At 50.4% G+C, this 23,606-nt stretch overlaps 1 long non-coding RNA gene across 1 annotated transcript; it reads right to left on the bottom strand.

The window, feature by feature from the left end:
* Nucleotides 1-785: 785 nt before the first annotated feature.
* Nucleotides 786-23,535, bottom strand: LOC123805536. Its single transcript, XR_006783317.1, has 3 exons — nucleotides 23,370-23,535; nucleotides 1,234-1,421; nucleotides 786-1,139 (listed from the first exon to the last, which is right to left on the bottom strand). It is a non-coding gene; the product is annotated as an uncharacterized LOC123805536 (long non-coding RNA).
* Between the last annotated feature and the right edge of the window lie 71 nt (nucleotides 23,536-23,606).

Below are 23,606 nucleotides of genomic sequence, written 5' to 3' on the forward strand. Positions count from 1 at the left end.
GTGTTAAGATGCAGGGCAGACCAAGACAGAGGATGAAGGCAAGACGTGAGGAGTGGATGTTTGTATGTGTCTACAGGTGGGTGACACGGCGACAAGTGTCCTGACAAAAAGAGTTCTGGATCCCTGGGTTTGCAACAGGCTTAAAGGGACGGGACGGCTGGGTGAGACCAGTTCTGGTGAATCCCCCTCATCCTCCAGCAGGCGACCGGGGTCCTTTCCCTCCAGGAGGAGGCCGTGCCAACAACCACAACGTGGGGGCATTTTGAGAAGTGTAAACTTGGGTTCAAATCCTGCCCCCCGCAATTTTTGAGTAAGTCTGGGCCAATCACCTCCAAGCCTCGATTTTGTCTTTCAAAAAATAAGGATTATAATTCTACCTCCAGTGCTGTGAGCATAAGATACTGCGTTGGGATCATAAGCCACATCACGTCCTGTCTGGAATGACACAGAGTGGTGTAAGTTAGGAGTCAGGTGATGGGTCCACAGTGTCTCAGGGAGGTGCCTGTTACCCTGTAAGGCAGCGTGCTACGCGGGTCCATTGGAAGCACGTCCACAGGAAGCAGGAGTAGAGCAGTGAGGTGTGGGGGAGGGAGGGACCGTCTCCAGCCAGGGGAAGTCTCAGAGGAAGTGGCGGGTGGGCAGGGCCCAGAAAGAAGAACAAGACTTGAGAAAGAGAGACGCACATGCCCGTTGTAGCGATCTGTTGCCATGTGAGGAGTCACCCCAAAACCTAACAGCTGCATGTGGCAAGCACCTACTATTTCCCCCAAGTCTGTGGGCTGGCCATGGCTCTTCTGGGTCTTGCTGGGGCTTTCATGCGGCTGCATTCAGCGGTGGGTTGGCTGGTGCTGGGACAGCTGGGGGGCTAAACCCGCTGGGCCCCTCTGTGCAGGCAGGCCCTGGGCCCCTCTCTATACTGACCCGTCTTTAGGTACTCAGTGGTGGCTGGAGTTTGAAAGAATGAACGAGGTTGCAAGGTCTTTTAAATCCCAGGCTATGCAACTTGCAGAGCGTCACTTCCACTGCATTCTGTCAGCCAGAACAAGTCTCACGGCTGCTCTTACGGGAGGGGCAGCACTGTCATCACAAGAAAGGCTGGGGGCGCATGCTGGGTTCTTGTGGCCGTCCTTGCGAATAACCTACCAAAAAGTTATCAGTGAAAACTTGCATCAGAACCACCCCTCCCCACACACCCAGGAATGTTGTGTAACCATGGCAAAAGCCAGACTTTACCCAGAGGGCCCCAGCTCAGCCGCACATCGCCGCCCGTCCCGAGCCCATCCGCCAAGCACCGCCACAGTGAGCCGTCTGAAACTCGAATCCGACTGCGTCACCCCTGCTCGGAATCCTTCAGTGGTTCTCCGAGGCTCCCAGGGTCTGCACAGTATCAGCCTGGATCCCAGCAAGGACCAGATGCCATGCTGAAATGAGGGCAATTAAAAAAAAATACCCTCACCCAAGGATATGTTTTTATTGGTTTTAGAGAGAAAAAAGAGAAAGAGGGAGAGACATCGATGTGGGAGAGAAACATCAGTCAGTTGCCCCCCATATGCCGTCAGACTGGGGATCAAACCTGCAACCTGGGTATGTGCCCTGACTGGGAATTGAACCCACATCCTTTTGGTGTAGGAATGAGCCACCTAACTAACTAACTAATGAGCCTCCAACTAACTGAGCCACCCAGCCAGGGCTGAACTGAGGATACTTCGAGGAGAGCTGAATGGAAGAACAGGTTTTGGGGGTGTATCTGGGGTAGGGGAAAGCATGCAGGCTGGGGGGCTAAGCCAGGGCCGGGCTGGGCAGCGGGGGAGAGTCCTGCTTCTGCCCTGAGGCCCAGAAGGATAAGTGAAGGCAGCAGTTACCTGAGTCAGGAAAGTCATGGTCAGGAGTCATCACTGCAGGAAAGGAGTCAGGCAAGTGTCCCCACCTCACTCTCCTCCCTCCCCCTCCTGCCAAGACTCCCTATTGCCCCAACCCAAATGGAAGCCAGAGAGCCCGAGGGCCTGTGGCAGCTGTCCACGTAGGTAGGTCTCCCAGGAAGGAGCAGGGTGGACAGCACTAGAGAGTGGATCTGGAGGGGTCCACAGAAGACAGAAGATGTCCCCCTCAAAGCCAGGCTCCTCAGCCTGCCCTTCGCCACTCTCCACCACCTGGCCCGGTCCTCCCCTTCCTCATCTCTCCTCTTCCCGCAGCGTATGCTCCCTCTCGACAGATGGAACCGCCTGCATGTCCACGTATCAGCCACGCTCTCTCTCTCATCTCTGGGCTCTGCCTGGAATGTCATCTCCTCCATTCCAACTCCCCCCTTTTCTGGGTAATTCCTACTCATCCTTTGATGCCGGTTTCATCTTCTCAGGGAAGCTTTCTTTCCCTAATGCCTGTGGTTGAGCTAGGGGTCCCCCAGACTGCCCCTCCCTCTGCCACAGCACGCAGCACCCTGGGTGGGCACTGGGTGGACCTTGTGCAGGGCACTCCTGTCTCCACTGCTCTCCTCCAGCTGACCCACATGTGGCACCTTCGTCCTCTCTCCCCAGCAAAACCCAAGTCCCCAAACTGGCCTCCAATGCCTCCAGAGAGGTCTAGAGGCCTCCTCAGCCTGGAATTTGAGGCCCTTCTCATGCTCCCCCTTGATCTAAACTCACCAGCTTCACCTCCTAGACCTTCTGCCCTGCACCTCATCGCCCCCTGCGCCCTTCAATGCTCGCTGAGTGTGCTCTGTTCTCCGACCTGCTGTGCCAGGGGCATGCTAGTCCCTGGTCAACATCACTCCCCCCCAGGCCGGCTAGGAGGCCTAGGAGTTGTGCCATGAACCCCCTACCCCCACCTCTGTGAATTGGGCACAGAGCGCAGGCACAGAGAGTGTCCGTGGCAACCGGCAGCCTGCTCATGGCCTCTGTGCCCTACGCCCCGCACACCGGCCCTGACCTGACCTCAGTGCAGCGGAAGCTCAAGGAGAAACGTGAATGGGAGAAACGTGAACAGAAAACGGCATTGGAACGGTGGCGATCAGCAATTTTGCACAGGGAGTTTTGGGAGATGTTTATTGCAGTCTTCCTGGAATTGGGCAACATTGAACAAACAAGATGAGCTTGGTGCTTTGGCAAATGTGAAAGCCGCTGGTGAACCCTATTCCCTCTATCAGGAGCAGTAACTGAAAATAACGGAGCTCTTGCAGAAAATCTGGGACTTGTCCACAAGTCTTGTTGTGAGGGTGGGTGGCTGATAAGGATGCAGACCCTGCAGAACCAGGCCAGCTGACGAGTGAGGGAGCGGACGGGGAACGCAGCAAGTCCGCTGAGCAGTGGAAACAGAGCCCCCTCGCTGAGGGAGCACGGAAAAACTTGATCTAGAATAATTGTGTTAAGTGGTGGACGTAAGATTTAAAATAGCAACTTTTAGTAATATCAGTGGAAAAGGAAATGAAAACAATGCTATTGGAAGGAAATACCCCTTCACTTTTTAATGGCTGCTGATAAACGTAATATGGTACCCTATGATTTTTATCTAGGCTACAGTTACAATATTCAGAATTCCTGAAGTTATCTGTGGTAAAATATAATTATAAAAATTACGTAATTCAAAGATAACATTGTTATCTTAAGTCTTCTATGATCTTATTGTAACCTACTTACATTCATCTCTGGATTCGGGTCAAAATACTTAATGATCTTTCCATCGGAAAGAGCTAGCAGCGGAGCAAAGTTTTCGTTGGTCGTTAGTGTCAGGTGACAAAAATACTACCTTGATTTTGCAACACGCTGAGTTTGCTGATGCTATTTCTACACAGTGAGGCAAGCAGCCTGAGGGAAAACAAGAAAGTTTAATAATAAACCCTTCAACTTCATTTAAAAAAATATTCACTTGCCCCCGAAGGTCATCCATCGCCTTTGTCAAACTTTGGCACACCCCACCTACCCTCCAACCCTGCTCTCCCACAGCACTGTCCTAAATCAGAGTCAGGTACCCCTCTTTCAGGCTACCTGAGGGGTGAAAAGGGCACAGTCACTGGTGGGTCAGTGGACTCCTCCGCCTCCCAGGGGCCTGGGAGCCTTGAGGACCCAGACGGCACACTTGCAGCCCGCAGCCCCGCCCCGGCTCTCAGCACCAGACCCGCTGCAGCTCCACAGCACAGGGAGTGTGCACAGGCAGGGTGAATGAGCCCTCACACGGTGCCTCCTCTGGGGCATGCTGGGCCTGGGGCGGGACTGAGGGGAGGAGACCACCCTGCCTCTAGAAGTTAATGCTGCACAGCAGATACTCCAAACCTCATCTGCTTTAAACAACAAACCTTTATTGTCTCACAACTTCTGAGGGTCAGGGATTTGAAGGGTTCTGGCACAGGTCTCTCGTGAGGTTGCAGCTGAGCTGTGGGCCAGGGCCACAGTCTCTGAAGACTCGAATGGGGCTACAGGGTCCACTCCCAAGGTCCCCCATGTGGCTGTTAGCAGGAGGCTTCTGTCCCTTGATGGGTGGGCCTCTCCATGGAGCTGCCAGTGATGGAGCTTTTCCCACAGCAAGTAAGTCAAGAGAGCCCGCACTGCCATTTATGATCCGGCCTCTGTGTTGAACACCATCGATTCTGCCTTGTTCTCTTGGTTAGACGTGAGTCACCAAGGCCAGCCCACACTCCATACGAGGGTGCAGATCCCAGGAGGGGAGGTCATTGGGGGCCAGCTGGGAGGGCAGAAGCTGAGCTGGCTGAGTTGAGGGTCCTCAAATAGGTGGGGAAATGGTTTGAGCAAAGTCAGATGGAAAAGATGGCTGTGACCCCCTGACCTGGCTGGGATGGAGTCTGGAGAGACCATTTGACTTGAGGGTACCAGGATGGGAGATGGGCGATGGGGAGAGACTTGAGAGGCCAGAGGGAAGTGGAATCTTCCTCTTTCACAGCAATTTCAGGGACCCCATGCTGAAGACACCAGCGGCACTGATCTCGGGGGAGGGCTGCCAAGGCGGCTGCCAAGGCACCTGCCCAAATAGGAATATCTGTCTGGGACTGGGTATGAGCAGAACATGTCCTTTTCTGTATTAAGTCCCTGAAATTTGTATTTGTTATAGCAGGTGGCCTCCCCTGCTAACACAGTGGGCCAGGAGTTGCACATACAAGGATTCAGTTATTAAATCAATGCCTTCTAACTGATACCTCCTCAGAGCCCCCAGAGCCTGCCTGAGGGGCCTCACCATTGTGTGGGAAGATGAGTTCCCTCACCCCAGCACAGACACAGATTCAGACCACCAGAGTACGGCAGGATTCTTCAGGCGTGGTAGAGAGGCAGAGGTCCCCGGAGCCTGCTTGAGGCCTCAAGTGACGGAGAAAGCCGGAGTCTCCTCAAGAAATCAGGCTGCCCTTTGACCTGGGTAGAAGTTCTCAGACATCATTACCCACAGGGGACAAAGGGCCTGCTGGGGCCCAGCCTGTCTGACACTGCTTTATGGTGACAGGGATCAGCCAGTACAGCACTGCTAGCAGCCACGTGGCAGGTGCCACGGCTCAAACCACAGGGCACTATGCTTTGCTAAGGTTCAGAAGGCGGCAGAGGAGGGAGGAGGGAGGCTGCTGAGCCAGGAAAGGCAGACAGCAGGGAAAGTACAGGGCACACACTGATGGTTGCTGCCGGTGTGGTTCGGGATGTAAGAGCGAGGTTTAAGGTACGGGAGCCTAGAGGTTCAGCAAGTTTTTACTGAGAGAGAGTGGTGAACAAGGCTGACAAGCTCCCTGACTTTGACTTTGCCCTGCCTGCTGGCTGGTGAAACCCGAACGTCCAGGCAAGGAATCAGGAATTTATCTCCGAAGTAAGGAAGACCCCAGGGAGGGCTTTGCCCTGGACTGAGTCAGGGCCAGAGGGCCAGGTCGTGCCTTCGGCTCACCTGGGCATCTGTCTTAATAATCCCACGGAAAGGCAGAGTCAGCACGCCTAGCTACCTACTGAGAGCCTGCGTGCTGAGTTCCAGGTGGGGTGCTTTTCGTGCATTATCTCAATGACACACACACACAGTGACCTCTTTGTAATAAGTGAGGCTTGTTCGTCAGAGAAATCAAAGGACTTTCTAAAATCCTGCTCCCAGTGTGAGGCCTGCCTGCCCAGGCAGCAGGCCCATGCTGCTCCCCCCTCGCCCAGCTCCGGCCTCAAACAGGCCGAATGGCATGCTGGGAATGGCAGGGGCCTGACACACAGGTACCTGCTCTCCCACCTGCTTGGCTGGGTGACCCCAAGCAAGTCACATCCCCTTGTTGCACCTCAGTCTCCTCACTTGTAAATGGTTCATCCTTAAGGGAGTGTTTGATAAATGCTAGTTCTCCCTCACCTCTCCCCTTTGGGAGCGCCAGGCAATGGTCCTTGAAAGACCCATGGGGGTTTGTGCCTATCACCAACCAGGTTTGGGCTTTTCTTAGATTCTGTATCTTCCCCTCACTCCCTGCCAGAAAACTAGGTGTTTCTCTTTCTAACAGCTGAGTGGTGCCATGCGCATCCAGTTATGCGCTTAGTGAGAGAGCGAATCTACCGAGAGGAGCCAGCAGCCCCTTTCAAAGCAACACTTAAAAGAAAGACCCAGCGACAAACCCCAGCACTCTCAATAAGATGTCAATGATGAAGAATCAAGAGGGGTCTCCCTCCCCACCAAAAACGTAAAAATTGTCAGAAGCCTGTGTTTGGGGATGCCCTTGGTCAACGCTTCCCAAAACATCTGTGGTGAAAGACCAGATTCTTGTGAGGTTTTCCAAATCCATCAGGGACCTATCCATTTGTAAAGTACAATATAAATTACTAGAAAAGTGAAATAAGAAAAAGACTAACATACCATAAGCCAAACTTTTTATTATTTTTTAATAGACATGAAATCACTCTGCCACATTGTGCTAAGGCAGTGATTTTAACTGGTGTTCCTCAAGAATTTTAAAATGCACAATACCTGCCTATTTAGTCAGGGGCACTCACCTCTTTTCCCTTAGACTGTCAAATAAAAAAATGACAACAGCCAACACAATAGCCATCTGGTGTGTGAATGAATCAAAATAGTAGCTATTTTTTGGTCAGATCAGCAAAAAATATATTTTTTGGTGTGCCACACAGAATTTTAGTGATGAAAAGTTTGAAAATTGCTGCTCTAACATTCCTCAATAGTTACTCTCAAATTCCGTACTTCCTTTGTCTGAAGCCAGTAACAAGCAGCTCACGGGTGAGTTCCGGTCCTCGGCCCTCACTGGGACAGCACTGCCCTAGAACCCACTGGGTGACTGCCTCCTGGCATCTCAAGGTCGTTGAGCATTAAAGTTCACAGGACTACCTGGTGAACTGCAACGTGCTGGACACAGACTGGTTGGAGCCGTCATCTTCGTGACTTATACCTGGGTAAGCTCAGGGGGCTCTGGGAAGGGAAGGTCTTGCCTGAAGTAGCACAGCAGGGAAGTAGCCGAGGCAGGATGGTCTTCAGCTCTCAGCCGGTGCTCTCTCCACGCTGCCGTGTGTGGTGGGTACTGGGATGTGCCACCCACATGCACTTCTGAAGAAGGACACTTCGCTCCAGTCGCAGAGAGCTGCCTCTGCAGGGACAGCGGTTGCAGTGACTGGTCCCGATGGGATGTAAAGAGGTGGCCACTTCAGCCCAAATCAGGACAACTCCGCTGGCCGCTCAGCCCGACCGCTCCCTCTACCCAGTTCGGCTGCCTTCCCTTCCTGTGAAGGCATTAACCTCAAGGCCTCTTTCTCGTAAACATCCTGCAGGCTGAATACCATCCCAGAACCCGCTTCCCGGGCTCCCCAGCCTGTGACATCATGAATATATGAAGAGTTCATTCCCAATGTGAGGCTTGGAGAGGCTAACTAACTTGTCCAAAGTCACAGTTTTTAAGTGGTTTTTATGTTTTTGGACACAGGATTTGAACTCAGATCTGATGGCAAAGTGTGTGCGCTTCACCTTGTGAGTGTGACCTCCTGACTACGAGCTTGGGAAACGAAAGAAAAGAGCAGAAAAGTTGGATTTAAACTGAGAAATGTAAAGTAAGTAATTTATTCAAATGGTACACCATTTTGGAAAACCTTTTGGCAGTTTTTTATAAAGTTAAACATAGGCTTGCTATACAACACAACCATCATAATCCTAGGTGTTTAGCCAACTAATTTGAAAACTCACCCACACAAAAACCTGCACAGAGATATTTAAAGCAGCTTCGATCGTAATCACCAAAAACCGGAAACAACTCAGATGTCCTTCGGGAGGCAAATGGATAAACTGACTACGGCACATCCAGGCTATGAAATACTCCCCAGAAATAAAAGGAAGTGAGCTATTAATTCATAAAACAACGTGGATAGATCGTAATTCTGGCCAGAGCAAAACGGCTACGCCCTACTTGATTCTATTCAGGTGACATTCTGGAAAAGAATAAAATTTAGAAATGGAAAGCAGACCAGCATTGTGAGGGATTTGGGAGGGGGAGCCTTTGACTAGGAAAGCACAGGAACTTCTTCCGGGTGGTGGGTGAATCTGTGTGGTACTGCTGGCATATACGTGACACCAGGCACTTGTCACAGCCCACAAGGACTTAAAGTATAGAAATTCACCTTTAAAAGTCAGCCAAGAATTTGGGGAATCCCCAGATGGAGTGCAGACTGTGACGGAAGATTCTTAACTGTGTTACAAACGTACGGGGAAGCCTCACTGAAGGGAGTTGCAGGGAAGGCACTGTCTAAGTAATGTAGGAGAACAGGGTTCTGAACTTGGAACTGTAAGACCAATGTTAGAATAAAACAGGCATTAACACCACCCCATAGCTGGTAAAGTTGAGTTTCTCGGGGGTCCAGGTTGACAATTCAGAAACTGCGTGCTTGTGTACTGAGATTGCCACGGAAGTGGGTGCGTGCTGGGAGCCAGGGTTCTCACAGGTTCCAGGGAAGCAGGGAGGAAAGGCTAGAGTGATCCGTGCACTGAGAGATCAGAGTGGGAGACAGCAGTGTGGATTCATGTTAGTTTACTATAGATACAGATGGATAGACACAGAAATAATTATAAAATGTACATATGCAAGAGTTAGTACACAGACATATTTTTCTTGGCTTTGCCTTGCATTTAGAGCCTCTCCAGATTATTCAAGATTATCTTCCCATTTAAAAATCTTTAATTTAATCATATTGGCAAAGACTTTTTTTTTTCCCTTACAAGGTAACATTCACAGGTTCTAGGAACTATGATGTGAATATCTTTTGAGGAACTACGTTTTCAGCCTACTACATATGCCAAGCAAGTTACTCATTCTCTCTGAGCCTCAGTTTCTTCATCTGGAAGTTATATATGCAAATGAATGTAAATGGGAGGCCTGATCTGCCACCACTGGACTGCTAGGTGGGGACGCCAGGAGCCTAAAGAGTGTTTTGTCTGAGCAGTGAGTCCTGACACTGCTCCTTCTCCGTGTGCTGCCCGCCCCCCCCCCATACCAAATTAGCAGGAGTCTGTGGCAGGGACATGGTGGTAGGGAAAGGAACCCCAGCAGGGAACCCTGAGACATGGGTTCAAATCCCCGCTCTGTCAGCGACTTACAGTGTGATTGCAAGCAAGTCGCTTTCCATATCTGGGATATAGTACAATTCCAAGAAACACATGTATGTTCGTTACTCCTGTTCTGGGAGAGGACCAGAGACGGGATTATTGCCCTGAGATGTTATAATTACAGATGTTCCTATTTTGGTGTCTTCCTATTGGCTAGAGGGTCTCAGTGTCTCCTAGTGACGGGCGTGCATTTTGACTGGGGCCCCCTGGGAGCAGTGGCCTCTCTTGAAGGACTGGCAGCAATGGCAGAGGTGAAGCAGAGAGAGGACACCTCCTCTGTTTCTCTTGCTTCTCCTGGGCCCCCCTTGCCTAGGCCAGGGTTCAGCTTGTGTTTGAATAACCTGTGAACTAACAATGATTTTTATGGATGAACATTTGCAGTCCATGTGATAGCAGGGAACGGCAGCTTTGAGTCCCAGTTAGGTGAAATGTTATCCTCCAAAAAATCCCAGTCTTCTCCTTAGTCGACCTGTACTACCATTTGGCATTCAATGATTTATTTTGAATTTTGTCCATTAAAATTTTGTGGAAATTTGTGTTATCTCTTCTTATATAAACACCTACCTAATAGCCTCAGTTTGCCTCTTGGTCTGCAAAGCCCCCGCCAGCTGCTTCTTAATCAGGGGCCCTGTGTCCCACCTCAAATCTGTCTTAAGCCACCCCCAGTTCCCCACTGCACTTTGGAGCCAGAAGGATCTCCCCTGTGTAGATCTTACAAAATCATGCCTCTGACAAAAACCCAGGGGTTTCTCAGTGCTCTCTGGCTGCCTCTAGCCACCTGGCTGGCTCACAGCCCTTCGCAGGGTGACTCTGCCTTCCTTCTGTGCTACTCCTTCTCCCTCCAGCCTTCACAACTTCTTCGGGTTCCCTAGGACACCTTGCTTCCCCCAGAGCCAACATTTTATACAAGCTATTACTTCTGGCTAAAACGCCTTTTACTCCATTCCCTTCCACTCAAATCCAATTCCTTTTTACAAGCCATTTCAGATATCACCTTCTCCAGAAAGCTTTCCCTGACCCTACAACCCTGCTCCAGGCCCTTAGGGGCCTCCTCTGAGCTTCCATAGTCTTCTGCTTCCTGTAGCCCAGCACTGATCACACTTTTTATTTTAAAATTTTTATTTATTTATTCTAGAGGAAAGAAACATCCATTTGTTGTTCCACTTATTTCTGCACTCATTGGTGGCTTCTTCTTGTATGTGCCCTGCCTGGGGCTCAGACCCACACCCTGGGAGAACCCGGACGATGCTCTAACCAGCTGAGCTTCCAGGCCAGGGCTTGAGCACACATTTGAAATGTCTGTGACCACTGTCAGCCTGGGGGCCCCACAGGAGCTCCAGCCCCCCAAACTGAGGTCAGTTCGACTCTGCACTGATGTCCCTTGCTTCCCAATGACAACGCTTCCACTGGCCCCTGTCATTTGGAAAGGAAGCAGGCTGCCAGCCAGGGGTCAGGGCTGCCCGTCAGGAGCCCCAGTTCATTTCCTCCCCTGGACTGCAGATCCTCGCTTATACAGTGGAGCCAGGGAGCTCGTGGCCCGCTGATGATCTAAGCCTGGGTCAAAGGTGGGAGTGGAACCTTGGGTGACGTGGAGAGGGTAGAGGAGGTGGCAGCTGAGTTCCCAGACAGACACAAGCCCGGGCTCTGGGACTGCGTGATCTGGGCCATCCTGGCCAAAGGTCAGTCCTCAGTGAGCTGCAACTGGCCCAACCCTGGACCCTGCCTTCCCATCCCCCTATTTGCCCCTCCCCCGAGCAGGAATAAAAACAGCCTTAGCTGGCCATGCTTTTGGAATGAGCTTAGGAACATGCGTGTGCAAGTGAGCGTGCATGTCTGTGGATTTATTTCTTCAAGAGTATCCATGTGTGATTATGGACTTGTATAAAAGTGTGTACATGCCTGTGCATGAGCCTGTGTGTACACATCCATGTGCACACATATTCACAAAAGGAAGCTCCTGTGCCCCAGGTGTCCAAGTGTGCATGGCTGTGTGTGTGACTGTGCGAGTATAAAGGCAGGAGTTGAGAGGGTGGAGGAGAGTCAAGCCCCTCAGACCTGCCACACCTTTGGGTTTGGGGCTCCCCTCATGCTGTACCCCCCTTTCTTATTCCTGAGCTCCCCCAGGCTTCAGGATCCCAGCCTATCAGTATCCTCGCCCCTTCTGTCGTTGACCCAGTGCTGCTGGGAAAGACCTAGAATCCTGAAATATTAGTATGAATCCTCAGGGTGGTGCTGCGGACACCAGTACTCCACCAGATTCCCTTCAGTCACTGATGTGGACCCCATTCTGTACTTCTGTTGATTTTCTTTCAAACCGCCTGCCCTTGCAACTCTCCTGGGCTTGCCTGGGGCCACCGAAGACACTTTTCACCAAGTGCAGAGTACAGTACACACCTGGGGGTGTGTACTTCCCCTCCCACCCTGTCCCATCCCAGGGGACCTTAGCCAGGGCAAACTGGTGAGAGCCAGCTGCCTGCTCGAAGCTGGAACAAATTCCAGGCATTATTCTCGCTCCAGGGCTCACCTGAGGGATCTGGCTGAGGCTGTTCCTCATTCAGAATCACGCCCTGCTTGGTTCCTTCCCCTTCCTTTTCCGGCTGCCCCAGCTCCCCCTCCAGTTTCTCCCGCAGGCGTTTCCTCAATGAACCGGTCTCACAGGTCTCCTCAGCACGTGGTCTGCTTCTCAGAAACCTGACCCAGGACCCGGAGATGGGCTTAGAAACTACCTCCCCAGAACCCCGCTGAACAAAGAGGATGTTGACACCCAGACAGGGGGCATGAGTCTCCAGAGGCTTACCCCTTTGGCAAGCTGTACTCCTACCCTTGGTCTCTGTAGCCCCACTGGCCACCATACTCCGTACCTGCCCTGCAGGCCCAAGGCCATCTCTGCAACGCCCCCAACAGACCTGGGTTAGAAAGGTTTCTTAAACCTGCTTGGGTCCCCTTCTGGGGGTGTCTCCTTAAACCATCATCTCTCCTTGGAGAATGAAGCTATCGGGTCAGAAAGCAGGGAAAGAGGAATATTTCAAGAGGGGTCAGGGAGACAAGAACTGCTCTGCCAATACCCCTCACCACACTGCCTTCAAAGGTGCACGGCTAGGAGGCAGATGGTGCTCTGCTTGACAGTCTAGGCCTTCTCTTTCTCTGATGAGGCCTCTTATGGTAGAAAAGGTGCTATTCTGGACCTGGCCAGGTGGCTCAGTTGGTTGTCCCACACACCAAAAATGTCGCTGGTTTGATCCCTGGGCAGGGCACATACCTAGGTTGCAGGTTTGGTCCCTGGACGGGGCACCTATGGGAGGCAACCAATGGATGATTCTCGCATCGATGTTTCTGTCTCTCCCTCTCTCTCTCCCCCCTCCCTTCCCCTCGCTCTAAAAATCAATAAGCATGTCCTAAGCTGAGGATTAAAAAAAACGACACCATTCTGGGAACTGGGAGACCTGGATCCCCACAGCAACTCCACCATCGCCTGGCTGAGTAACGTTAAGGGAGTCCAGAGACACTCCGAGGGACTCAGTTTCCCCATCCGTGGAAGGCCCGCGATGGGGCTCTGCAAAGTCTGGTGTTTGGAGCACAAGATTCAATCCTCAAATGCACTTAAAAATTTTTTTTATTTGTATTTACAGGGAGGGGAAGGGAGAGAGAAAGAGGAGAGAAACACTGATCGGTTGCCTCTTGTGTGCACCCAATCAGGGACCTGACCCGCGCAACCCAGGCCTGTGTCCTGACTGGGAATCCAACTGACAACCTTTTGGTTCACAGGAGATGCACAACCCACTGAGCTACACCAGTCAGGGCTCAAATCCACTTTTCATGACGTAGCACTCACTGAATGAATGAACTGGCTGCTTTCCTGTCTGCGTCTTCTTTTCCTCATTTGTCAAAGCTGATGACCGAGGACTGACCTCAAGGCTTGTTGGGAGATTAAATGGAATAACGCACGCAGAGCACTTGGCAGGTCCCCGGCACACGGCGAACTCTGGGAAGCAGGTGATTATTTTTGCTCATGTTATGTACCATCCACGGTTATGTAACTGGCTGGGTCCTGTGGCCTTGCTGACGTGACACCACCCCCAGGCTTCGTAAAAGCCAGAGGACATGCATGAAGGAGACACTGTCTGACAGAGGGAGAGTTTAAAGGGCTTCCCTTCTCCCTATCCCACCTGCCCTGCCTCTAAGCCTTCTCTGGTTTCAGAAAGAAAAACAGCTTCCCCAGGAGCTTGAGGTCTGGGCGGGTGCCCAGAGGACAGGTGGGCCACCCCAGGAGGGAATGGGTGGGCACTCGTGTGTCCAACAACATCTGCTGGAGGGCACAGCCGGACGGCTCCCCTCACTTCTGGTGAAGTGGGTAGAAGTACTGCAGGTTTAACCCGGTTAGAAAATGCACTGATTGTGTCATATTTCTTTTCAAATTTTAAAAATTCTGGTAAAATATAAGTACCATAAAGTTTACCATCTTGACCATGGTGAAGTGCACGCTTCGGTGGCATTCACATTGTCATGACCGCCACCACTGTCTGTCCCCAGAACCCCGAATCCTGCAGGCTGAAACTCTGGACCCATCGAACAGCGAGAGCCCAGTCCCTCTACGCTCTTGTTTTTTCTTTTTTTAATCTGTGCAAAAATTGGGTTTGGTGGTGTGATCCCTTTAGTAAATGTTTACTAATGGTTTCCTAGGTGCCTGGCACCATGCTATGCTTAAAACACAGGAGGAGCTCAAGGCTCCGCTCTGGCTCTGAAGGTTTAGGATTCATAAGCCTGAACAACAGAAGAGAATTTGTTTTCATCTTGTTATTCAACAAAACTCTCCTGATCCTGTCAAGCCCATGGGGCCAGGAAGCAACCATGGAGTCACCCTCCTCAGTGCACACTGATCCCACCCCCCCCCCCCCCGCCCCCACTGCGGTGCTTGCTTTTGCTGCACTGCTCCAACCACCAGCCATCCAGGCTTCCCCCACCCAGGCCTCTGCCTTGCCAAATCCTACCCCCAATCTCCCTACACCCCCCCACCCCTCAGAGGAAGGCACGAGATGCTGCAAAAATGTAGGAGAGCAGTCCCTGCCCGGAGTTCTGGGGAAGAGCGTTGCATCCTGGGTTCCAGGTTAGCTCAACCCTGATCTCACTGGGTGACCCTGGCCTAATCTCCTCCCCTTTCAGGACCTTTTAGGATCTCACTCTGCTCACTGGACCAACATACGCCTGGCACACACACCCCAGGAGGCCCTCGTCACTGCCAAATGAGGCCACGAACAGGAGTGAACTTTGACTATTAAAGTGCTCTGTGAGAGTGGGGACCCCCAAAGCTTTAGAAGGGGGAACCACCACCCAACTTTAGCAGAGAACCACCACCTGGCTTTAGCAGAGATCCCGGCGACACAGCTGATGGTGCCTGGAAGCGAGGGAGGCCTCCTAGCCGAGACAGATTACTGGGAAGAACCAGGGGCTGCCTGAGCCACGGGCTTCTATTTCTTTTCCTGAGATACGGTACCCCAGACTGGGCAAAGCGGGGAAGGAAGGACTGTGTGTGTTTGTGGGTGTTTTAAGGGACTTTGGGAGTTTGATGAAGACATTAGGTCACTACTTTAAGTCTATATAGCATTAAATAAACATTTCCTTTCCTTTTCATGAGAAAACAAAAACAAACAAACAAACAAACAAATAAAGTGTTCTGTGAACACCTTAAAAGATAACTGACTGTCCAAAGCAGAAATAGTAGCAATATATCATAGAGTTTATAACAGCTGCAGATAAAAAAGGTGTCATATAGCCACAATGGCACAAAGGACAGGGGTAAGGAAATGGAAGAATACTTTTTATAAGGTTCTTATACTGTATGTGAAATGGTACATTATTCAAAGGTAGAATCTGATAACTTTAAAATGTATTGTAAACCACTAGATAAACCACTAAAAAGTTTTAATAGAGGTATAGTCAATAACCAAATAGTAGAATAAAATGAAATCATAATAAAACATTAAATTAATCCCAAAAGGCATGAAGAGAAGAAAAGAGGTATATAAGATCAGACAGTAAAAAGCAGAAAATAACTAGCAAGGTGGTAGATTTAAATTCTGCAATATCAATAATTAATAGTGAAAAAGATCTAAACACCTGATTAAAAGACAGAGAATGTTGAACTGGATTTTTTTTTAAAGACTCAATTATATGCTATCTAAAAGAACCTCATTTTAAATGTAAAAACATAGCCCTGGCTGGTGTGGCTCTGTTGGTTGGAGCATTGTCCTATACATCAAAAGGTTGTGGGTTCAATCCCCAGTTGGGGCACATGCGAGAAGGTAACCAACAATGTTTCACTCTCACATTGATGTTTCTCTCCCTCTTTCCTTCTCTTCTTCTCTCTCTAAAGGCAATTTAAAAAATGTCCTCCAGTGAAGATAAAATTTTTTAATAAATATAAAAACAAAGGTTAAAAGGGATGAAAAAAGTTACATCATGCAAACACTAATCAAACACTAATAGAGAGAAGTTTAGGGTGGCTGTACTAATATCAGACAGTGGATTTCAGAACAAGTATTACAGGAATATAGGACGGATTTATGCAATGGTAATGGGGCCACTTCACAAAGAAGACACAATAATCCTAAATACACAGAGCCAAAAGACAGATATTTCAAATACATAAAGCAAAACCCGATAGAACTGAAAGAAAAAAATAGACAAATCCAGAGTATGGTTGGGGACTTCCAGTTTCTCTCTTCAGAGGGTAATGGATAGAACGAAAGTAGACAAAATCACAAGGAGACAGAAGACCAAAACAGCAAAACCTCACACAACTCGACCTATCTGATATTTACAAAACACTCCACAGAACCTCAGCAGAATGAACACTCTTTTCAAATGCATCTTAAAGACTTGGGGAAAAAAGATTTTCCAAGACAGACCATATTATCATATTCTGACCGTGAAACAAATCTTAACCAATTTAAAAGAATTGAAATTACATAAAATATGTTTTCTAGTTTAAATGGAATCAAACTAGAACAAAATCAATAATAAAAAAGGTCCCCAAGTAGTTGGAAGCAATATACTTTTAAATAAATAAGGAATCAATGAAAAAATTTACAAAGGAAATTAAAATAGTTTGAACTGAATGAAATGAAACCATACTAAAACTTATGTGATGTGGCTAGACAAGTTTGTAGAGCTAAATTTATAGCATTAAATGCTTATGTTAGAAAATAAGAAAAACTTAGAACCAGTCATTCAAACTCAAGAAAATCAAATTATATCTGAATTAAGCCAAAGGAAGGAAATAATAAAGATAAGAACAGAACTAAATAAAATTTAAGACAGGAAATCATTGAAATCAAAGATTATTGAAAAAAATAAATCGATAGTCTGGCTGGTGGGAATCAGTTGGTGGGAGCGACATCCTGCCAACTTGCTACAGAACAGAACAAGGGGTGCCTGGGACAATATACTATTATTGAAAGAAGGCCCCGGGTCTGTTATGTCCGCCGCCAGAGGAAAGACGTCTCTCAATGCCAGAGATTCGTGAAAAGGAAAGGAAATGTTTATTTAATGCTATACAGACTTCAAGTAGTGACCTAATGTCTTTATCAAAAATCCTAAAGTCCCTTAAAACACCCGCAAACAGACACAGTCCTTCCTTCCCCCTTTTTCCAGTCCAGAGTACCGTATCTCAGGGAAGGAAATAGAAGTCCATGGCTCAGACAGTCCTCTGGTTCTTAGTTAGTCCTCCATCTCGACTGGGAGACCTCCCTGGGTTCCCGGCAGCCTCGGCTGAGTCGCCGGGATCTCTGCTAAAACCAGGTGGTGGTTCCCCTTCTAAAGCTGTGGGGGTCTCCACTCTGTCCAGGCCTCGTGGTTCTCCCTCTCAGGGCTGCGGGAAGGGGAGAGTCCCCACTTTGCCAAAGCCGCGTGGTTCTCTCTCCTAAAGCAGCACGGTTCTCTCTCTCTCAGGACTGTGCATGGCTCTCCTTCTCAGGGCTGCGCATGGCTCTCCTTCTCAAAGCAGCATGGTTCTCTCTGGGATGCAGGAGTCTCCACTCCGTCAAAGCCGCATGATTCTCTCCTCAATGGCCGCCACGTCTGGGTTTTAAATCCCTGAGGCCAATCTTCCTCTGCAGCCTCATTTCCAACTCCTCCCACACTCGGCTTCACATGCCAGAACTCATATCCTTCCAGCTTTACTGGGCTGCCATCTTGAGTCTGGGCAGGCATGGCCCCATGTCCTGGAGCCAGTCTTCTCCGAGCTCCCACGCAGGCGCTGTAGCTTGGGGGGATCTGCCCCAGTCACGTGTTGGTGGGGAAGTTATGAGGCAGGAGGTAGTCAGGAAGGAAGCTCCCGAGGGCCCCGCGAGGGCTGAGGGTAGAAAACACCTATACATGACAAAGACCCCCTAAGACGGGTTGTTCCTGTTTTCTGGGACAACTCTGAATCATAGAATGCGCCTGCGCACTACTCCCTGATTCATTATAATATCATTATAATGAAATAACATTGTGGGACTCCCTTCTCCAGTAGCCAATCAAGAAAGTCATGGGAAACCACGCATGCGCAGTAGCTTTGAAATCCAACTCCTTGTACCTGCGCAGGAAAAGCCCGCCAAAGACTAGCAGGGGGCTTCTGCCTCTATAAGAATAGAATCCCCCAGCCCACGTGCCCCTTTTTTTCCTCTGCTCAGAGCTGGCTCACTCCCGTGTCCTGTGGTGTGTACTATCACTTAATAAGCCTCTCCTCTTTCTTTATGCTATAAACTTTGTGTGTTCGGTTCAATTCTTTGTTCTCGATCACTGAGAACCTGGTTACCTGTGCACACCTGTGCACACCTGTGACAGTTACTTCCATTCTCCTGGCTCAGAGATGATCACAGCTATTTAACATATCTAAGCGACCAGCCAAAGGCTATAGATATGTTAAATGACCACACCAGAGGGTAGCTGCAAGGCTGTTGCTATGCTCCATTTGTCCCTTCCCCCAACCCACACTGTTGAGGGGGGGGGACATCTTAAAATCTCCTGGACACCTTGAGTTCTGGACCCCATTTCAAATGCCCACTTGGGGTCCCCCCTCTTGGTTGCACCCTGTAACAAACTGACATGTCACAGGTTCAATTCCAGTCAGGGCACACGCCCGGGTTGCATGTAACCAATCAATATTTCGCTCTCACATCAATGTTTCTCTCCCTCTCCCTCCCTCCCTTCCCTTCTCTCTAGAATCAATAAGCATGTCCTTGGGTAAGGATTAAAAATAAATAAATAAAAATAACTTGGTAAACCTCTAGTGAGACTGGTCAAGAGAAAAAGGATAAAGACACAAATTACCAATATCAGGACTAAAAAGAGACCTCACTACAGAGAGGAAAAGGACAATGAGTGAGTATTGTAACCCACTTCACGCTGATGTGTTTGATATCTTAGTTGGAATGTACTGAAGGGGGACTCTCCGGGCGACCAGGCCATCCCTTCGCTCTCTGTGCCTGCTATAATACTGGGGTTGGGGACAGACGAGAGGGGAACTGAGGGTGGCAGAGCATCCAACTCTAGGTCCGAGGGGGTTGGGCTGGCAGAGCCCACACTGGACTAGCCGCCAGGTTCAAATTCCCTCAAGCTTATCTCAGATCTAAGCCTCTACCTATCTCAACATTGGGTACACTAAGAGACAAGTATGACTTAATTCCGGGGATTGCCCAATGACGGAGTTGGAAAATTTCCAGATTTAGGCTATGCTTCCTGCCCAAGTCACCTCCACAGCACCATAACATGGACTGAGAAGGTGTTAAAAAGCTGGATTCAGGTTCTCTCCCCACCCCACCTCTTTCTCCCTCACTCCACCCAGGAGTGAGGCCCAGGCGAATTAGAACAAGCAAGGACTCTGGCATCTGACCAACCAAGTTTCTAGTCCCAGCTCTTTCTCCAACTAGCTATCACCTTTCTAAGCCCCAATTTTTTTAATATTTATTTTAATGTAGTTGTGAACTTACACCTCCAGGGTTGTAAAAGTTAAATAACAGGAGGTATCTACAATGCTATGTGCAAGGTCAGGGCTAAACCACATCAGTCTCTGGTCTTTTCCCTAAAGGACCCTTTCCCTGAAAACTCCAGTGAGGACTATATTCCATCTTCTCAATTTGATCTTGAACTTCAAAAGCTCCCGGAGGGCAAGGATTGGGTCTCTTTTCTCCTCTTGTGAGGACTGGGTAGGCTCACACAGGCCAGAGCCTAGCATGGAGCAGAATGCTTGGTAAACGTCTGTTTTTGCCTGTCACCCTGTGCCTCTCTTGGGGCAAGCGTCCTCCCTGCCTTGCAGGCTGGACACTTACCCTTATCTGTGCAACAGAGAGAGGAGGAGCTAAGGATGCAGTTACCCTAAGGAGTGTCAGAGGGGCAAGTATCCAACTCCTCATAAGCTCCAAAGTCATACCCCTAATTCCTAATGGCAGAACAACACTGCTGACTGAAGGGGCATAGTGGGAAGTGCCACCCATAGTGAGAAGCACCCCCCTCCTTCTCCAATCACGCTCTGCTTGGTAGCTTGACTTCTCTATCTATGGGTTGGCCAAAGCATCTGTGGGTGAGGTCGGGAGATGATGAAGGAAAGGTAACCCAGGTCCAGGAGAGGTCCCGTTCACACACTGGCAGAAAGCAGGGCAGGCAATTACAGACAGGAATGTAGGGATGGTGGACTATGTGGGGAGGGGCCAGGGCAAGTCAGTGCCTCGTGTCAGGGGCCCCCATGCTCACCTCACGCAGGGGAGAACAGTCCCAGAACCCGGAAAGCTTCCAAGAAATGTCCTCTCTGGGCTACTCAAATTCTAGAACTCATTTTCCATCCAAAGCCAATCTGGACCAACTGCTGAAGCAGTAGCCATGGGCTTAGCAGCTGCAGCCAACAGGAGGGAACTGTCACTCTGTGAAGTGGTCCAGAAGCAAGTGATGGCCCCCTCAGTCCTCGGACTGGCCTCTTGCACCTTTGGGGGATTCTCCCTCATGTGTGTACAGAGCCTAAACTGGGCAAGGTTCCCCCCGCCCCCGCCGCCCCCTCCCCCCCCCCCTGTTCCCTGTGCCCGCCCACACTCTAAACCGTCAAACCACCTGATCTTTCTAACCTCCCAGTCTAATCAAGGTACTCTTCTGTTCACACCCCTCCTTTGTTCGACCCCCACCGAATAAAGCCCCAGCTTCTTGGCTAGATTACAAGGCCCTTCAGGTCTGGTCCCTGCTGACCTCTCCAGCTGCATCTCCTGCCCCTCCCCTGCCTTATCCCTCTTCCAGCCCCACCAGGGTGCACATGGTTCCCACATCCAGGCCTCTGCCTGAACACCCTTCTCCTTCCTCTCTGCCAGGCACAGTCGTCTTCATCATCTCAGGTCCAGCAGCAATGTCACCTCCTCTTAAACTTCCTAACTTACCGGCCCTCCTCGGCGCTCCTGTGGCACTTTGTCCCTGACTCTGTCGTACTCCTTCATCAGTCAGTGCACCGCTGACTGAGCCACTCTGCTGAGCCAGGCCCACACAGGGGCACAGGACGATGAGGCTCCTGCCTCGGGAAAGCTCCGGCCCAAGGGAGAGGCAAACAGTACAGACAGACGATGTCAGCACAGGAGGGAAGGGCTGAACTCAGCACAGCCTCCCATGATCCCCTGCAGCACAGCCTCGCTGGCTGGCTGCAGGCACTGGCTTTGGGACACCATCTCTTGGTTGGGTCTCCTTGAAGGCAAAAACTATGTCTGGTTACCTTCTACGTCCCAAGGAAAGCCAGGCCCAGGAAGGTGCACATGGAAAACACACTGAAGTGGATGAACTTGGGATCTAAATGTTTCAGAGAGGACTTGAATACCCAAAATCTTGCCATTTAAGATAATATCTTACTTTCCATAGCACAGTGGTAACACCCTTGTACATGTTATGATTTCATTTGATCCTCAGATATTGAAATGAAGTCAGCAAGAGAGAAACTGTCACCTCCATTTCATGAGGCAGAAACTGACCCCTAGACTGGGGCAGAAACTTGCCCAAGGACACTTGGCAAGTGAGTGGCAAAGAACAGGCCAGAATCCAGGCCTCCTGCCTCCCAGCCCAGCTCTGCCCCTTAGATCACACTATCATGCGAGTGAGTGGGCTACGGGCTCCAGCCCACACCTCCTCTACAGGAGACCCTTCTGAAAGAGGTGCATCCACACACTGTGGTCCTTCCAGGCCTGCAGGAGTCTTTCCTCCATGAGGACCCCAAAACACCTTTGGGGAGAGGATGCAGGAACCCAGTGGCATCTTCGGCATCCACCAGACTGTACTCCTCTTTACCCAGGAATACACCACACCTGTTCCTACCTCCCTGTCTTTGCACATTCCAGCCCCATGACCTGCACATCTGCTATGCTGCTAGCCTTCCCTCAGTTTCCTTAAAGGCACCAAATGCTTTTCAGCCTCAGAGCCTTACCACATGTTGTACCCAGATGGTTTTTATTCTCCTCCTCGTCAACTTATGCCTCAGAGTTCAATAATGTTTTCTCAAAGTGGTTTACTCCTATGGCCCTGAGAGGGTTGTACAAATAGAAGTGTTTCTAGGTCCCATCAGTGGCATTTGCCACATGCTGCCTTGGCACTGTGGCTTTTGTCACACTCCTCCCCCTGAGGGGGTAAAGACCTCAACAGTGGAGACTCCCTCTCCTCGCAGGCGGTTACCCCACAACTGGCTTGCTCAAACTGTGCCCAAGAAATCTATCTTTTCACTGACATGCTTGTTGCCCCCACCCCTCCCCTCACCCCTAACATCCAATGTCATTTCACCACAGTCGCATCGAGCTCACGGCCTCCTGCGCTTGTCTCTAGACCAGGCCTTTCCCTCGGTTCCCTCCACCACTGCCCCAGCTCGGGCCTCAGCCCCTCTGACCTGGGGCTCTGCCACATGCAGCTCCCCACTGCCCTCTCAGCCTCCAGCCTCTCCCAGCCACTCCCACTACGGTTGCAGGGCTCTAAAACACTCATCTGACCACCTGTCATTTCCCTACTCAAAGCCATTCCCAAAACTCCACCCCCACCCCAACATCCCAAGAGTGGCACTTGAGAACTTTCATAAGATCAAGCCCAGCCTCCTGTCCCACTGCTGCCTGAGCTCCGGCCACTCCAGGTGCCCTAGCCCTGCCCCCAATACGCTGGCTGTTCTAACTGTATCGTGCTTGTCCTTCCTCCACCTTCCATCTACAAAACTACTCATCGGCGTACGATGAAAATAATTTTGGAACACTTTCTGTGTGCCTGGCATTATGTTAGGCCTTTTTCATACCTAACGTCATCTAGTTCTCAAAACACCTCACAAAAATAATTGTTATTATTCCCATTTGACAGATATGGAAACTGAGGTTTGAGAAAGGTAGGGTCAGAACTGGACTCCAGGTTTATCTGATTCCGAAGCTGCTGCGCACTAACCTCTCTGGGAAGTGCAACTAGGCCCAAGGCAGGGACTTCTCTCTTTCCCCAGAGCTTCCGCCAGCATGTTTGTGCAGCCAACACCGCCCCACCCACCACCGTCATCGCCAACGTGAGCATCCCAAGTGTAGGGCCTGGGCTGGCTGGGCTGGATCCACAGCACTCAGCAGCGCATAGGTAGATGCTCTGTGCAGTTCCTTAACAAACAGGTGGAAAGTTAGAGGCAGCTTGGGTAGTTTAGGAGCCTAACCCTAACCTACCTAATCCTTGACACCGTCAAGAGGCGGGGCCATGGCATCTGTAGCCAAGGAAAGGCTTTGTCCAAAGACTTAAAACACAACACCCGGGTCACACGCCCTTGGCTTGCCCCCTGCACGGGCTCGGTTCCCACCTGCCAGTTTACTTACGCCTAGCAGCCAGGCCGTACCAATCTCCTCCAGAGAGCGGCAGAGGAGCGGATACAGGGCGCAGCAGGAATAACCAGGTGCTCCTCTTGCAATGATTCGACCTCCACGCCTCGCCCGCCTGCCGGCTCATCTGCGCAAAGCTGGGGGTCCAGCGGAGCAGAGCCCCAGGCACGCTCCCCGGAGGAAGTGGCGCGTGCCGGGGTTGGAACGCTGGCCCCAGCCCCGCCCCCGCCCTCA

Source organism: Phyllostomus hastatus, unplaced genomic scaffold (assembly GCF_019186645.2).
Source record: "Phyllostomus hastatus isolate PE091 unplaced genomic scaffold, TTU_PhHast_1.1 phas_scaffold_317, whole genome shotgun sequence".
NCBI lineage: Eukaryota > Metazoa > Chordata > Mammalia > Chiroptera > Phyllostomidae > Phyllostomus > Phyllostomus hastatus.